Genomic DNA, 15,743 nt, shown 5'->3' on the forward strand with positions numbered 1-15,743 from the left:
TTGCCTAATTTTTAAGTTTAAATGTAGCTTAAACAAATTGATTGCAACCACCCACCCCAAAAAACTGAGTAAATTGAATGAACAATTTTTTTAGTGCAGCCGACATTTTTCCGTTGCCCGAGTGCCCAAGTGGCTTACGTTTCTTCCCTGCCACCGAAAACCAGCACAGGTTTATCAATGCCATCAAAAGTATTATTTTGTTTGAGTTTTTTTGTTGATCACAAAGTAAAAAGTAGACCCGGAAAACTAGGATTCTGTGTGTAGTCAAAGCGTCACCATTAATGTTTACAATGCATCGAATGGTGCGCTGTGATTGGTTAAGCAGATTTACGGAGAAGGAGGACTGGCGTTTATCGTGTTTTGGGAAAAAAAGGGAGAAAAGACGACAGAATAACACGGCGGATATTGGATTTTGTGTAAAATAAAAAAAAATACTTTTTAATACTGACCTGATGCAATACTGATTTTAATATGTTAACCCAAGATCTTATTTATGGAGTTTAACCAAAACCCATTCAAAAAACCCATTGACTTCAGGACGATGCAACCAAATATACTCGCTTCAATATATCAGTACTTAATACATTATCTGAGAAATTATATTTTAAATCTTGACATGAAAATGTCACATCCATAATGCTAGAATTGCTCTGTGGTCAGTACTCACACATCACACATGACCTATTTTTAAGGTGACCAATGACCATACATAAATACAAAAATAGGTACGTGCCATTTTTCCCGGACACGTCCGGACCAGGACTGCGGGTGGGTCGCATTTGTCGACTGCATACGTCATCGTAAGAAATACAAATTTCATTCTTACCATGAAATGTAATGGTTGTTTTTCTGAAATAAAACCTGGAAAAGTAAACCTTGATGATGTATGACTTACAGAGGACACACCCGCAGTCCTGACCTGGTAAAAATGGCACGTCAACCTGGATTTTGCAGACGGGGTTACATGTTAGCAAGAGAAGCTGCTCCTAATCATCCGAGAATGTGCGTAAAAGTTTTCTCCTCGAGATTCACAAGTGCTATTTGTTCAGAATGCCCTTAGTTGCAGGTTGATCACCGCTGAATGACCACAATCTCAATATTGATCTGCTGTCCAATGAGGCAAGACTGAAGGCTTGAATGTCGTGGGCTCCGAGGCGGAAAACTGTCGGCATCTGCTGAACAGCAGGGTCAAAGTGAGTGTGAAGTACTTCATTACACTATCTGGCACTTCTTTTTACAAGTGTCTAAAACACACAAATGGCAAAAGCCTTGTTTATGGAAACATATAACGGTGCACAAACACACATTTGATGAAACGTTCTGTGTACAGCTGTTTTTTATTTCTAAAGTATATGCAGCACAACCGTAGAACAGCCTGTTCATAAAATGATAGGGCGAATCTTGTTTTATGGCATTTTCGAGGTCATGGTGCAGTGTTGGATGGAATTCAGTTATTTACTTCTGTCAGTTGCAGAGATCGCACTATGACCTTGAACCACTTTGGCTGAACGTTGCTGTCGTCCCGCTGCTGTGACAGTCAACCGATGTAAGCAAGATGGTTCTGCTACATATAATATGCATGCAATAAAGCAGCTGAAGAAATGCTGGAAAGCGCCTTCGTTTAAACGCTTTGGTGGACACAGGGCCTGTGAAAAGTTGATTTCTTTTTTAAAAACTTAAAGAAAAACAACACACACATTCACATTTAAGAGTACTATGCTGTATGTAAATGACGGTGTATAAATTGCTATACAAGCGCACGGGCTGTCAAGGCTAGAGGCTTTATCAGGCTCTTAAAGTGTTAGTTTGTACACAACAGCATAACAAAACAGCCCACTAGTTTTCATTCTGTCTTTTTAATGCAAAGGAATGTTGCAAAAAAAGCCGCACAATTACGCAGTACAACGGTAATAGTCTGGGTTTGACCACAAAGCCACATACCTGCCGCCATCGACTTTTTTAAGCCAAGTAGCAATTCATCAGAGGGAGTCTCTGGGTGTTTGTGCTAACTGGCATGTGGAGGACAGCTAACAGGCATTAAATGCTAATTGTGTTCCTTGGAAGCAGCGTGAGGGATGTTTTCAGACTAAAGGCCTAATAGTGCAATTGATGTGAGCAAATAAACACAGTTCTGTTTGCTGCGCCTGTGATGATCAGCTGCCTGTTTGCGCGCCAATGTTATATCATTTGGTACAAAAGATACTTAAATGAATAGTTCGATGAAAACAAGATGTATAGTATTATTTCTTTATTTAACCAGGAGATCACATTCAGATATTGCTATCTCTTTTTCTTTCAGTGAGACCTGGACAAGATGGCAGCACAAAAAAGTTTCATACAGAACACGCAAAAGACCGCTGGAAAACAGGCCAATCTCAACATAACACTGACTATGACGTCACAGTCGAGATGTATGCCCCCAACAATAAATTACACATTAAATTAACTATAAAGTTGTTAAAATGCTAAAAAACAAAGTTGTGACTGCTGAGTTAGAGCTACATGCTAATTAATGCTATATGCTAACATTTAGGCTTAAAGGAATAGTCTACTCTAGTCTATTTTCAATATTAAAATATGTTATTACCTTAACTAAGAATTGTTGATACATCCCTCTATCATCTGTGTGCGTGCACGTAAGCGCTGGAGCGCGCTGCGATGCTTCGATAGCATTTAGCTTAGCCCCATTCATTCAATGGTACCAATCAGAGATAAAGTTAGAAGTGACCAAACACATCAACGTTTTTCCTATTTAAGACGAGTAGTTATACGAGCAAGTTTGGTGGTACAAAATAAAACGTAGCGCTTTTCTAAGCGGATTTAAAAGAGGAGTTACATTTTATGGCATAATAGCACTTTTGGGAGTACTTCGACTCGGCGCAGTAACACCCTCCCTCTCCCATTATGAGAGTGAGAAGGGGAGCGGACTTTTCAGGCGAGTCGAAGTACTCCCAAAAGTGCTATTACGCCATAAAATATAGTTCCTCTTTTAAATCCGCTTAGAAAAGCGCTACGTTTTATTTTGTACCACCAAACTTGCTCGTATAACTACTCGTCTTAAATAGGAAAAACGTTGATGTGTTTGGTCACTTCTAACTTTATCTCTAAATGGTACCATTGAATGAATGGGGCTAAGCTAAATGCTATCGAAGCGTCGCAGCGCGCTCCAGCGCTTAAATGCACGCACACAGATGATGTATCCCTATGTAGAGGGATGTATCAACAATTCTTAGTTAAGGTAATAACATATTTTAATATTGAAAATGAGTAGACTATTCCTTTAAGTTCTACCATTGACTTTACAGTTACGTTTTGCAGGTCTATACTGAAAAAAAAAAACACAAACTTACCACTCAGAAATGTTTATTAACAATCTCTAAAAAATTAGTTGTTCGTCAAAATCTTTATTTTCGTCTGATACAGGCTTAAACATGAGCCTCAGAGCAGAGCAATCAGAGCAGAGCTCAACATTATTATTCATGACCCTTCCAAATAGGGCAACCATTTCATTCAAAGGACAAATACTAGGGTTGTAAATGGACATGTAAAAATGTTTTTGCACATAATAAAGCCACATACATTCTATTTAAATATCAAAGAACAATTTAACAGATTATTTCAATGCATTCTTTGGCACCTTTAAATTCATGCACATGACTCCAGTGGGTTAATATATAATTTCTGAAGTGATACGATACAATGGTAGAAGAAAACTAAATATTTTGAGGTTATTTGGTGATCAATTAGCATACACATAGCAAGATCAGTGCGATAAATTCAAATATGGTAATAATGTTGAATCTCATTGGATCTTGCATCTTGTGACTAGTTGTCATATGCGTGTTTCATTATGTGACATGCAAGAACCAATGATATTTGATGGTAATGACGTGCCACTCACCATGCTGATCTTTATGTTGCTATGAATGTGAGGTATCAATCACTAAATAACCTCAGAATATTAATATTTATCTCTCATAATCATTTTTGGGAAACTCCCCATGTTGACCCCGACATAAAAAGATAACATGATGGCATTTTAATATCAAATTATTTGTGTTCCAGTGAAGTCAAATACATCTGGGATGGCATTAGGATAAAATTTATATTAATATTTCTGGCTTGTTTTTCCAAACAGAGATATGATCCCTAACATGAAGTATTCCTACACAAGCGTTTAGTTTTGATATAGACACAGCAGATTAGTGACTCAAAATAGATTCCCCCAAAATAGATTAAATTAAGTTCCTCTGTATCCATGCAACTGTTTAGCTGTAAATACAGGAATGGAATCAAACGACTCCAGCGAATGCAGGTGTCTTCAAAGCAAATTATTTCTGTATGTGTCACAAATAAGGAAAACATTCCTGACATGAACTGTCATAGGTGTCTGATACGAAATGCGTACAGGTAATATGATAAAACAGTCAGAATGTCGAGCCCCATATATGAGTAAGACAACATTAGCTCATACAGCTAGACGATCAGTCACGTGAGTTTAATGTTTGCTACTTCAAAGTTTATTCAGCAAATGTGTTTCCATCTCCCATTATTGGCATTAAAGGCAGAGTGCACAATGTTTGAAAGCCAATGTTGACATTTGAAATCACCAAAACAAACACGACCCTACCCCAATAGAATCTGGACCTTCTTTTGATAGACCTGCCCCACATATACGCAACCCAGGCAACGATGTTGGTTAGTAGACCAAGTGTGTTTTGGTACTCGGCCCGACTCCCTTTTCCAAATTGTTTTTCAAACATTGTGCACAGTTTGAGATATTTTATATTTAGTCCGAGAGCTTGTTGACCCTTCATTGAAAATCTATGGTATACTGTCCATGTCCAGAAAGGTAATAAAAACATCATCAAAGTAGTCCATGTGACATCAGTGGGTCAGTTAGAATGTGTTGAAGCATCGAAAATACATTTTGGTCCAAAAATAACAAAAATTACGAGAGCATTGTCTTCTCTGTTGTGAAGCGCATGCGCGAGACCAAGTCACGTGACTGCAGTGACGTGGCTGACGTACGGCGCAGTTGACGTGTTATCTTGTGCGCCCCAGCTGTTTTTTTGTGCCCGGGCTTCATTTACAGTCTGAGGGAGACGCACGCTGTAAGTTTGAAAAAAAAAACTTTGCAAATATGTCTGAGTATAAAACGTCATCCGTGTCACTGTAGTCATGTGACTTTAGTCTCGCGCATGTGCTTCACAACAGACGCCGAAGAGAAGACAATGCAGAATAAAGTCGTAATTTTTTTTCTTTTTGGACCAAAATGTATATTTGATGCTTTCGACACTGTAAAAAAACGATTTGTTGGTTTAACTTAAAGTTACCTGGTTGCCTTAAAATTTTGAGTTCATTCAACTTAAGTACCATAATTTCTCAAAATATCTTCTTTTGTGTTCATCAGAAAAAAGAAATTCATACAGGTTTAGAACAACACAAGGATGAATACATGATGACAGAATTTTCATTTTAAAGTGAACTATCCCTTTAAAGGCAATGCATTTTTTGATAGCCACAAAATCGTCAAAAAGTCTGAATTATTAAGTGGAATCGTAAGCAGCATCGTAAAATAATATGAAAAGAAACCTTTCCCTTTTAGACTTTTGCTCAGATTTTATCATCAACAGAGCCCTGAAAATAAGAAATCAACAGTTAACAACTTCTTCTGAATTACAGAGACTCATTTATAATTCACATCATTAGTGGGAGAATTCTGAACAGCTTTGCATTTTGTTGTCTGAGCACTGGCAGCGCAGGCATCGTCTTATTTTTAAACGCCGGGTGTGCGAGAACGAGTGCATGTTATATGTTTCACTGTGCTCTTTTAAAAGAGGAAGTGAATCTGATTCATGAAAGATTCATGCCTGCTTTGAGAAGATTTAGCACTTCTCTGTTTCGCCCCACCATAATTTGCATTGTTTCTACATTGTAGCTTTGTTCTGGGGTGTAAAAAAATGGGGCTGCGTTGACATTTTTGCAAAGGGCTTTCTTTCTTTTTTATTTAGTTTACAACTAATACAACCTCATAAGGCTTATTTATGCCACCTTGCTGAACAAAAAACCTACAACTTGTTAAGGCAAAAAAATACATTAATGTGATTAACAATTAGTTATTACACACAAGATCTAAAGTAACTTATTACACTGATGCTGGCAAGTGAAATGCTTAAAGAGCACCTATTGTCCGATTCACGATTTTACATTTCCACAAATACACATTTGTACACAAATGTACGGTATGTGGAAAATAATGTGTTTTTTTTAACCATAAACCACGCAAAAACATTGTATTATACCAAATAGACAAAATAACGTTGTTTTTAGCAATGAAATACACTCTTAAAACAAACAGGGCTAAATAGCACTAAAAGTGGTTCCTATTCACTATTCGCGCGTAGTTGGACGCTTGAACATTTGAGTTTACTCGCTTCATTCACACGTGAAAGCCGCAGGTGAAATTCATTCGAGACATTCACGCAGAAATTTGTATCATGGGAGGGGCTTCTGCCCTCACTTTCTGTTATCACGTCACTACTACAGCAAAATCCTGATTGGTTAAGAAATCCGCCGAAGTTCAGATTTTTCAACTTGAGCGTTTCCCGCGGCAAGGCTTAATTCGCACCGCAGGATGCCTAATCGCGGCTTTGCATTGACTTAACATGTAAATCACTCGCGCTTGCCGCCTCTTGCTGGTGTGAACCCTGCATTAGAGTGTAGGTGCACTTTAAAATATATTTCAAAATATGCAAAAAGACCAAAAAATATATGTGATAAAATATATTTTACAATATGGTTACATTTTTTTTTTTTTTACTAATATATTTTTAGCAATTTCTGGAATATTTTGAAAAATATTAAAAAAATAAATATATTTTAAAGCAACTATATTCCCATTGCATTGGAAGAAAAGCTTTAGGTTAAAATGACATATATTTGCAACTGCAAATATAATTATAATTTTATATTTTGATCATTTTATTTTTATACTTTATACGCTTTATACAAACTTTCATATTTTGGCAAGGAAAATATATTTTTTGCCATATGGGTTGTAAAATTAGAAATTAATTTATTGCTAATGAAACTAAAAAGTACATTTTGAAAAATATTGTAATATATGAAGAAACGAAACATATTATACGAAATATATTTTAAAATTCGAAAATACATTTAATTACTTTTTACCTTGCTTACTTTCTACCAAATGTATTTAGTATATATTTAAAAAAGAAATTGGCCAAAGAAAAGTCTTTTTGTCTTATGAGCGAGCCAGATCAGCTCCGGAGTCATCTGCTATTCCATCTATTCCAAGCTATATTCATATATCAAAGCTATATTTTCACAGGATGTTCTTAGATGCAGGATGAAATTTTGTCGAGAACAGTAAATCACAAAAATGACTTGAGCTGGGTTTTCACAGAAAGGGTCACATATTAGAAAAAAACAAAAGCATTTATACCTTTGGTCTCAGACTTTTTGCACTCCACTCTATAAACACTCCTCTGAGTGGCCAAAAACGTGCCTTGTTGCGATGTCTGACACATTATAACTTGTAAGTCATTAGGTTTTGAGGTTAGCGGTTAATGGAAATAGATATAATTTACTTGTCTGGTGTGTTTAATACGTGCAAGATCATGTTCAATTAGTCTGTAATTGGTCTGCGACTCTCTGTTCTCTTCAGGTCAACTCCATTTAATATTTAATGCTTTATAAAATATAATAATTGCATTACAATATCTGCTCCAGACGCATACTGCAACAATTACTTGGTACAATGCATACCCACCATCTCCACTTTGGTACCATTAAGTGCTCCCAGTGTAGTCACGACAATGCATGTATTGAAATATGAAAGGCTGAAAAATATTATTTTCATAGAGTTAGAATTAAGCTGGCCATATCGAAAAGACACGGATGAGGCTTGCTTAAAAATAAGCTATCTACCTGATAAAAATTTTTGGCAACTGTACAATAATAGGGTATAACAATTTCCAAGCTATGTATAGTGGACGTCAGAGAGAAAAATAGTTTTTTTTTGGTATATAAAAATATAACTAAGATCAATAAAACAGGTCCACTTAATGTACACAATGCTACTTAAGGTATTCAATTTTTATGTAGTTTCAAACAACAGTTCTCAATATAACCATCTCGTGATATTTACACACACTGTAAAAATGCAGCATGAAGTTAATACAACAAACATTTTTGCAACCTATTTTACGTTTGGACTAAATTGACAGAACATAACATAAAAATATATGTTGATTTGACATAATTTTTTACAATGCACAATAAAGCCAATGCTTTTGCATCCCCACCAGGGTCGTAGCAACTTACATACAGTATAGCAGCTATAACTTCATAGCGATTCCTAACTTCCTAAAATGCCACCCCTAATACATTTGGACCTATACTGGTGATCTCGTCCATACAAATTATTATCAAAAGCCTCCATCAGAAATGTGTTATTCATTGTGACATCAGGAGTGGGAGAATTCCAGCATGGAGAGAATCCTGCAAATATAATTTCGCACTTCTCTGTAAGGTTACAATCAACGGGACAGATTGCACTGCAGAGTGGTCTGAATATGAAGCAGCGGTGGCAGACGGTGCATAAATTGAATTATTATGTCAAACACATTGATTTCGGATTTAAGTTGCCAGTCGAACAGGAGCATTTTGGAGATTTTGCAGGCATCTTCTTTTAAAATAAAACCAACAATTTGAAGGTGAGCTCACAAAATAAACACATTTATCTTCCTATGAGGCTTTTTGATTAATCTGTTCTTTGAACACCAATGTGGAAGTTACATGTACTGTAATGGTTTTGAAGCCGCTGTGCATTTTTCTTCGGAGGTAATTCACCTTAAAAGTGACCTTTCAGCTCGACTGCACTTTTGGAGGTACTGATTTAGGTCGCTTTATACTTGTTTTCTTACCCAGAAGAGAAACAAAGCTGACCTGTGATATTCACATTAGTGGCTGTTATGCTGATCCATTCGACAGTAAGTAGGCACAGAGAGGCTGCACTGTTTGACATCAGTGCCCACTCATGAAATATGTACAACAAGGGCTTGGGTGCATGGTTTAACAGATGGGAAATAATGGCTTATGATATAAAATGGCTGCAGCTTTATGAAAAGTATGATAGCACTTCATCAACACAGCATTCACTTATCTGCTTGAAAAGAGCTTCTCCAAACACTTTTATTCTGAGAGCAGTACATACATAAATGGCGTACAAGCCAAAAAGATATACTGTTTTGCTTCTATCAGAGTTGTATAGACGTTAACCCACACTTTGTAAAGGGTTGAATGCATTTTAGCGGTTGAACACAACTCATTCACCCACAGTACATACAGACCATCTTAAAGTCCATTTAACTACACACTATATTTATCTTGTTTCCCTTGATCCGATTTGACTAGTTTGATTGATCATATGTAATGAGCCGATTAGGAGTTGTTTCACACCAGAAGCTGAGGAAAAAGAAAAAATGGGCTAAAAGACTTATAGGTGAAATGTAAGTGCATGTGAGCAACATTTGTAAAATAATTTTTGAATAAATATTATAAAAAATTACATGATGTATGTCAGCATATGTACCCATACATGTGACTTGACCTGGTGTTTGATTAAAACAAACATATATATATAAAAATATGAAATTATTTGTTATGGGCGAAAATTCAAGGCAGTAAGTCAAATAAATAAAGTTTGTATTTAAAATAAATCAATGCATGAAATCGTGAAGTCATGTGATTATCAATGGTTAAATTACCAATAATAAATTACTTTAATCTAATTTGTACCGAGCCCCTAAGGTGACATTGGAGTAAAAAAAATCTAAAGTTTAGTTTCATGTGCTCGCGTAAAACTTTTATGTGCTCACATGAAACTTTCATGTGCTCACGCGAAACCTTCATGTGCATAAATTATTTTTAGTTTAGTTTCGCGTGCTCACGTGAAACTTTCGCGTGCTGACGTGAAACTTTCGCATGCGCACATGAAAGCGAAAGTTTCACATGAGCATGCGATAGATTCACGTGCGCGCGCGAAACTAAACGCGATAGTTTGACGTGCGCACGCGAAACTAAACGCGCTAGTTTCACATGCGCACGCGATAATTTCACGTGAGCGCGCGATAGTTTCACGTGTGCACGCAAACTAAACTTTATTTAATTTTTGCTCCATGTCCCCTTAGGGGCTCCGTAGATTTGTATACGTCACAGGCATAGCTTGCTTCATAAATGATACTAAATCTTTCCCATTAGCAATGTCATCTATCGTGTTTTTAAGAATTTTTTCAAAGCTTTCGCCTTTTATTTATTTCATATACACAAAGAGGATTAATAGTGCAAGAACGAAGAATGCACAGATATTATTATCACGTGACTGGACCACACGCAAAACCAGGAATGGATTAAACAGCTCTGCTTTGTTTGTAATTTTTATATAAACTTAAGTTTTAAGAAACGTTTCTTATGCGCACCACTGAAAACTAAACACTTAAATTATTACGAAATTTAAATTTTGAACTGTTTGATTCATTAATGGAACATTGAATTGACTCATGAACACTGAATTTTGATTATATTAAAATGGAACTTTGAATCATAACTTTGAATCATTCGAACAGAGTCAAATAGGGAGTCATTCATTGATTTAATAACATAAACATTGGCTATGTCTCAACCCGCTCCCATGTTCAGTAGTCAGGGTACTGATCGCGGAGTCAGACATTTTAAGTGGTGTCTCAAATGCAAAATCCTTCCAGTGCACTGGAACATTCGTTCCCTAAAAATTTCCACAATGCAATGCAAAAATCAGTGAGCATTGATGGTCTGCGTCCGAAACTTCCATACTATATAGTAGGCGAGAAGCAGCAAGGCGAGTAGTATGTCAGAATTTATAGTATTCCAAAAACAGTAGGCGAAAAGTACCCGGATAATCTACTACTGAAGTGTTAATTCAATAGACCTTTTACTATCCCGTGAGCCCCGGGAGAGAAGTTATCCAACGAAGAAGAAGAAGAAGATGCGTCGTTGTATTCAAAAATGTCCAAAAGTGGTAACGTGGCTCTATTCACACTTATAAAACAATAAATAACTTATAAATTGCGCTAGTTTAACGTCATTCCAGTTAATGACTAACTTATTTTTATGACGACGTATGTCACGCGATGCATCAACATGGCGAATGCAGTACGTCCGAATTAATTCGTACCATCCATATTCGTACTATATAGTACCTACTGTTTTAAAGGTCGATGAGTAGGTACTTCATCTAATTCAAGACCTGTCACAGTATACGATTTTTGACGTATGGTCCCCATGTTTCCTCACCGGAAATCACGTGACCTTTTCTGAAGTTCTCCAACCAAAAATCTCGCCAGCCAACTCAATAAACTTCATAAAATGCGACAGAACTTTTATAAAGACAAACAAAGGTTTTAGTTTTAATATAAATAAACATCGCTAGACAGGAAGGGACCACAATCTACTTAAAGGATTAGTCAAAAAAAAAAAAAAAATCCAGATAATTTACTTACCACCATGTCACCCAAAATGTTGATGTCTGTCTTTGTTCAGTCGAGAAGAAATTATGTTTTTTGAGGAAAACATTCCAGGATTTTTCTAATTTTAATGGACTTTAATGGACCCCAACGCTTAACACTTTTAATGCAGTTTAAAATTGCAGTTTCAAACGATCCCAAACGAGGCATAAGTGTCTTATCTAGCGAAACGATTGTCATTTTTGGCAAAAAAAATAAAAATTATGCTCTTTTAAACCACAACTTCTCGTCTTCCTCCGGCTGTGTGACGAGCCAGCACGACCTCACATAATTGCGTAATGACGTTGAAAGGTCACGTGTTACACACATTTGCGGACCATTTTGAACAATAGACTGACACAAAGACATTAATTAGTATCATTCAACATACAACAACGTCAGAATAGTCCTCTTTCTCCACACTTTATAAACACTGGGGCGTAGTTTCGCATTCGTCATCATTGACCTCTTGACGTGATGACGTATTACGTGAGGTCGCGCTGGCGCAGCACACGACCGGAGGAAGATGAGAAGTTGTGGTTTAAAAGTGCACATTTTTTATTTTTCTGGCCAAAAATGACAATCGTTTCGCAAGATAAGTCCCTTATGCATCGTTTGAGATCATTTAGAGTCCTTTAAAACTGCAATTTTAAACTGCATTAAAACTGTTAAGTGTTGGGAACCATTAAAGTTCATTAAAATGTGAAAAATCCTGGAATGTTTTCCTCAAAAAACATAATTTCTTCTCGACTGAACAAAGAAAGACATCAACATTTTGGATGACATGGTGGTTAGTAAATTATCTGGATTTTTTTTGAAAATGGACTAATCCTTTAATAATCAAATGTAATATTCCTCCAAATTTATGCACGGATATGTAAGAAAATAATGAAAACATTTTAAGTCAGACAGATGTTTCAAAGCGCTTAAGCAGCCACGCCAATTGTTGCTTTTAAGTCATTTTTTGCAATCTAGCTTGATATTTTAGTATCTGAACAAATAAATCATTAAAGCTATTAAAATAGTTTGTCTTGGGGTTATCAGAAAGAGAAATTTTAGCTACATTGATGTTGTGTATATGTATTTTAATTTTTTTTGTTTAGCATATTCTGCCTATTTGTTTAATGATTTTTTTGTTGAGTAATCAATGCTTTTTCAGAAACAACAAGATAATAACATAAACTCATCCACATGACACAAAAATCAAAACAATGATTCTGGTCAAACTGTCTTTTCCTGCCTATATAGGTGGGTCTACAGCAGGTATTTTCAGGTATTTTCATGATAATAAAGAATATGTATAGTGATTATGTTTGACGAGTGTTGCTTTTTCAAATGCATGTTTTAAACGACTCAAACCAACAGTGATTTCAGATTGATATGGACTTACTGATCAAAAGCCGTAGTGCATGAAGTAATAGCTACTTCATGCACTACGGCTTTTGATCAGTAAGTCCATATCAATCTGAAATCACTGTTCTGGGTGTGATGGCTACAGCGTCACACAGGAAATTTTTAAATAACTCGTTTTATTTTCGGACCAGGAATACTCTTAAAGTAGCAAATGCACACATTTAGCAATCACATAGAAATTAATGCACTTGTAATATGAAGTGGACGCGGACCGCACTTTGAGAATTACGGGTCTACAGTAAAGCGAACCAGATTTACTGCCATGGGTCTAAGATGTTCGTCTCGCAAGGATTGCATCATTAGAAATGATGGCACAAAACCGCACGCTCCTGGTCCGTGTATGTGTGGAGGTGAGATGAGGCAGAAAGGTCTGTGTGTAACGTTGTCTGTCTAATCCTAAAGAAATGGCCGTTGTATAAGAGCTGCGAGGACACAGATGTCTGTTTTCTAGGCCCACACAGACCTGGCAGCTGTAACCCTCCCACATTTGGAGAGAAAATATAGACAATGAGTAATGTCAGGTGAAAGTGACTTTAGCGTATTCTGGCTAAATTGGATGTTTTTGCTTTTTTCTTGCGAGGGAAAACATCTGTCTGCGGTACTGAGCGTGTGTGTAGGTCTGATGTTCTTTAATGCAATATAATACATGTCATATTAATGCTGGTATCATTTGCGAGTAGTTTGGAGTATGAAATCCTTTTAATAATCAGCTATGATTAATATGGCCCAGTTTCGTGTAAGAGAGCGTTATGGAACATGTTTATAGAAGCTGTCTGTAATTGAAATATCATTCACAGGATGTTACGAAGAAGGTGGATTATATACATAATTAGTTTTATCTGTTTGTGAAGATCTGGACGTCTTCTCAGATCTTTGTTCACATTTGCTCAAAATATTTTTTGTGCGGCACAAAAACATTGTGAATCACCAAGCGGAACGGAAATGGTAAACACATGGTAAAGGGCAGATATGGAGAAAAAGTAATGCGTCTGAGTGTATGTTTATTTTTCTATTTCTGTATTTGTGAAACTAGGAGTTCAGCGCGCTAATGGACTGGGAAAAAAGACACAGTCAAAAGTTCACTGTCCATATAATGACTGATGCACAATGGAGTCTGCTGTATCTTTCATTTGGCAACCGAACATTGATAAACACTTATTTTTTCTCGATGTCGTAAAATAAAATCATTAGCTATTGTGTTAGTTCATACTGTACATGTACTATAATATTAGATACAACCATAAAGACATCTTGTTGAAAAACTTCTCTGTTAGTTTTTTTCAATGCTTTCCTTAAACAGATTGTGACGGTGGATGCTGAAATTGTTTCCACAGTCTCACTGTTTCTGTTCTCAGCTAGTTTACCTCAGGTCTCAAATGATCTTAATGTGCAAAGACATTGCTGGTTAAGCCATCGGATTCTGTTTGGGGCCTGGAAGACCCCAAGGCTTTTTTAATAACTCAAAAAGCAACTCCGAACATTAACAATGAAGTATCAGGATGATATGATGTGACTTGCCTAATCTTATGAAAGCTTATTATAAAGAACATTTTGTCTTAATATCATGGATGAAACAACTTCCATTTTAAATACAAAAGTTACATGACTTAAATTGGTGTTCATGACATGAAATGCACTGTAATTTCACATTGTTGGCGAGACGAGTAGTAGTCCGAATTCATAGCATTTCAAAAACAGTAGGCGAAAAGTACCCGTACGACCTACTAGTTCTGAAAAGTGTTAATTCAATGGACCCTTTACTCTCCTGTAAGCCCCCGGGAGAGGAGTTATCCAGAATTAAATACGTTGTTTTATTCAAAAATGTCCAAAAGCGGTAATGCGGCTCTATTTAAATGCAAATACATATATTAACTCTTTCCCCGCCATTAAGAGAAAACATTTGCATAAAAAATGTGTTCCTGATGAGATTTTATGTTAATCTGTAATAACGCGATTATTCACTAGATGCCGCACTTACCCAATTTATAAAAAAAAGAAAAAAAAAAGATTTACTAATTTTAAACTCTGTGTATGTTTTGGTAATCGTACTGAATCTGATCTCAATTATTTCAGTTTTTTGCTAAATTTATTTTTTTAAGAAAAATACCCCTATTTAAGAGTTTATAAGTAGAGACAAAAATATACATAGGATGAATTTTTTTTCCGTTTTGTTTGTTTGTTTGTTTATTGTTTGTTTGAAAGCAGAACGTTTGTTCTTTCATTTGATATTTGTATGTTTATATATATTTAGAGTTTTGTGAAACTTTTGTGAAAATCACAAAAAATGCTGGCGGGTTACTTTTCAAAAAATGGCTGGCGGGGAATGAGTTAAACAGCTGTACTTGTGGTTAAATTGCGCTTTAACGTCATTCCAGTTAATGACTAACTTCTTGTTATGAACACGTATGTCAAGTGATGTATCATCATGGTGGATGCAGTACGTCCGAATTCATTCATACTATCCATATTTATACTATATAGTACTGTTTTAACGGTCGATAAGTAGGTACTTCATCTAATTTAGTACCTACTGTCACAATATGCGATTTCAGATGCAGCCATGGTCCCATATATGTTTCCTTATCGGAAATCACGTGACCTTTTCTGATCTCAATAAACCTCATGAAATGCGAATGTAAAAGTTACATTATTTAAATTGATATTCATGACATGAAATGCAAGAAAATCTCACATCGTATGCATTTCCAGCCTGATCTCACGAGAATTTGTACATATCTTACGAGTCGGCTAATTCGTATGAAT

The 15,743-nt window shown here is 36.1% G+C and overlaps 1 long non-coding RNA gene across 1 annotated transcript; it reads left to right on the forward strand.

The window, feature by feature from the left end:
- The first annotated feature begins 13,213 nt into the window (after positions 1 to 13,213).
- Positions 13,214 to 14,242, forward strand: LOC129445533 (uncharacterized). Its single transcript, XR_008644813.2, has 2 exons — positions 13,214 to 13,330; positions 14,014 to 14,242. It is a non-coding gene; the product is annotated as an uncharacterized lncRNA (long non-coding RNA).
- The last annotated feature ends 1,501 nt before the right edge of the window (positions 14,243 to 15,743 follow it).

This window comes from Misgurnus anguillicaudatus, chromosome 3 (assembly GCF_027580225.2).
Source record: "Misgurnus anguillicaudatus chromosome 3, ASM2758022v2, whole genome shotgun sequence".
In the NCBI taxonomy this organism is placed as follows: Eukaryota; Metazoa; Chordata; class Actinopteri; order Cypriniformes; family Cobitidae; genus Misgurnus; species Misgurnus anguillicaudatus.